Consider the following 3,458-nt stretch of genomic DNA (forward strand, 5'->3'; position numbering starts at 1 on the left):
CATGTGATTGCAAGGTATGGAACTTGTCTGGAATACCATGCAAGCATGCAACAGCTGTTCTTATTAACAAGAGAGCAGATTTGGAAAGTTATTGTGATTTTAGCAAGACAAAAGAATTTTACATCAGAGCATACAATGAAGTCATTCATCCAATCCCAGATGTAAAGTTTTGGCCACCTATTGAAGTGAATCCTTCAAAAGTACTACCACCAGTACTTAGAAGAAAAGCTGGCAGGCCAAGAAAGGCCCGGAGAAGGGAGCAAGGAGAAGCACCAGCTGTAGGCCAAGGAAAAAGATCATCCACGCTGAAGTGTAGTTTGTGTCAACAATTTGGGCACAATAAAAGAGCTTGTGAAGGTGGTCCAAAGAGGGATAGAAAAGGCAATTTCAAGAGAAGAAAGGTGGAGTGCACTATTCAAACTCTTACATTCTTACGTACCATGGACTGTAATCTTAAGCATTTTCTAACCTTGTTTTCATTCTTACTGAAGTTACTTGGTCAGACCAGTGGAATGGAACCTCGTGTATCTACTGGAACTAGCATACCAACATCTACTTATTGTCCCACACAAGAATCAGTTACTCTACCTGCTGGAAGTACACAACCTCCCATTGAAGTCTCTCAGGTGACTTCTAATGTCATGTACTCAAATTCTCATATTTGTAGATTTTGCTAACTATAAACATGCATGAAATTGTAGGGAGAAAGCAATACTAGACATGTTGCTTTATCTCAAACACCTGAAGAAATGTTTGGGAGTTCAAGAGCTTCAAATCTACTGGGCAAAAATCTTGCTGCTATGGTCATTGGAAGAAGATCAGTTGCTGGCAACAACAATGGAGGGTCAATATCAGGATCTATTCCTACTTCAGCACAACCAGGGCCTATATCAACATTGCCAGCAACTTCTGAAAAAAATTCTCAATCTAAATATGCAATGTTCTAGCCTTCAGGCTTTGTTTACATATGCTTTTTGTTGACATGGTTGCAAATGAAGATAATTAGGATTCTCAGTCTATTGTGCTTGTACTTATTAGACTTTATGGCCATGTTATGGTCTTGTTGTTCTGTTGACGGTTCATAGCACATATGTGGTGCTGATACTGATAAAACTCTGTGACCAGTGTATGGTCTTTTTGTTCTTTTGATGATTCATAGCACAATGGAACTAAGGTTTGCTTGTTTCTCTGTTTGTTTTCACTAGCTCTTTTCAAGTGCTTGGTATGAGATATTTTAGATTTTATGCAAACTGTTGAGTGCAGCTGAGTGGTCACATATTGCATGATTTTCCAGCCGGATTAGATACAATTTGGGTTACCATTGAAATAGGAGAAATATTTTAGGAGAAAGCCAGAGTGAGTCGAGAGGCAGCAGCCAGGGTTATGCGGAAGAGACTCAGGGGGTGCTTGTTTCACATATTGGAATCGGAAATGGAAATGGAATCATTGACTCTGGTTTTGGAATTAAACTTTTCATTCCAATTTCTGATGCTTGGTTTGACGAGTGTTTCAGAATTAAATGCGATTAAATTCCAAATTTACCCCTGATATAACAATTCTTATAAAACAAAGGGATAATTCCAAAAACTGGTAGGTTTTGTATTTAACAAAAATATGAGATTTTGTAGATTTTGAAGTTTAAGGAAGGAATATTTGAAGTTTAACGACCGTTATACAACTTTCAAAACAAACAAATTCATTCTGCTATTTTTTTGGAATAATTTCATAAACCAAATCGCGGTCACTTTCACAATAGTCATATTTTTTCATAAAAGACCAGCTCTTTATGACTTTTCTCCTTTATAAGAACAGAGTACCTATTTTTCCATAAAACACCAGCTCTTTATGGCTTTAGAATGAAGGGTTAAAATGTCGCTGTCTCTATTTTCCCAATTTCCTTTTCATAGGTGCTCTTTTTTTTTTTATTACTTTTTCCAAGTAGTATTATTTGTACAACAACTGAGCTATTGATATTTGCTCTGCTCTCTATTTTGTTTCACGTTCCTGTAAACTACCGAGGAGATGGGCTGCCGTTGAAGAATAACTGAACAGGCAATATCATCGCTAGCAATTAAATGTAGTGAGAGACTCCATAATTATGGTGACACGTGGATTTTTCTACCGAATGAAGAATATGCCATTGTAGTATTGCGAGAATTCAACTTGAACTGGGGAACTCAAATGTTGTTCTCTTGAAGTTTTTGCTCGTTAAACTTGGGGAAAATGAGCTCTCTTTTTGTCCAGATAAAGGTAGGCAATAGGGATGTGTTTTTCTTCTCAAGTCAAACGTGATTGGGATGTAAATTATATATTTTTAATGAAAAGGGTATTTTCGGAACTATAAGTAATCTTCATGACAGCTGGATACAATAAATGGCAATTTCGTCATTCCAAGTTTTCTTTTTCCTGATGTCAAGTACAATGACTAACGTCTCTTAACAGTAGGGGGGTGATTGTTAAATGTCTGGTTATTCAAAGGGGTGAACTGTTATTTGGTCAAATCTCAGGGATCGATTCGTTATTTGGTCAAATCTCAAGGGAGGTAAATGTAATTAACCCTTATTTCTCACCACCTCTTACAATTAAGGTTGTGTTTTCGTTTTGGGATTTGAACATTTTTGCATCAAAATTAACGGAAAATCTTAAGTGTTTTTTGGAATTACAGATCATTAAAGAAACTTTTTTTTCCCCATTTTGAAGGGGTCATTAAAGAAACTTCTAAGTTTAGCTTTGGACCGAGAAAGTGGACTTATTTGAACTATCACTACAAGTCAACGCTCAAGTAACAAAGTCAAAATTGGATGCTCGATTCTTGGACGAATTCTTCTTAATATTTCTGCATGTGTTTTCGGTTTTTCTCCATTTTCATCCTTTTCACCATAACTTTTTGTTCCTCGAACATAATAGGTTGGTTCCGTCCGACAATTTTAGTCCACGGAGCTTTACCGTGACCGCCTAACTTCCACACTTTTGAAACAAAGAATCATGAGCAATGTGTTGTTAAAGTTCAGCACCCAAAAAAAATTTTTTTTTAGTGTAAGTGGAAAGTTTCGAATCTAATATCTATTATTTATATTTCTTTTCTCCATATCAGTCAACTCATCTCTTTCCTCAGGTTTAGTATCCATAAATTAGGTGTTAATTGAAATATCTATCAACCCTTGAACTATACTATCAATTTAAACTTTTTACACTAAACTATCAATTGTAAAAATGTACTATGTACCTTATACTATCAACTTCTAGGTATTACTCAAATTAATTGAAAGTCGATCAACGGCATTGAATTTTCAGAAAAGTATCTGCTCCTGTACTTTTAACTAGTCTCTAAATTTAAACTGGATAGAGCTGCGTCAGAAATAAGGATAAATAAAAAAACTTTCGACTTAATGGTAATTTGTAACTTGCTAATGTAAAAAGAAAGCCCCAAACCAAGCTACTTATATGCACTTCAATTT

This window comes from Coffea eugenioides, chromosome 9 (genome assembly GCF_003713205.1).
Source record: "Coffea eugenioides isolate CCC68of chromosome 9, Ceug_1.0, whole genome shotgun sequence".
Lineage (NCBI taxonomy): Eukaryota > Viridiplantae > Streptophyta > Magnoliopsida > Gentianales > Rubiaceae > Coffea > Coffea eugenioides.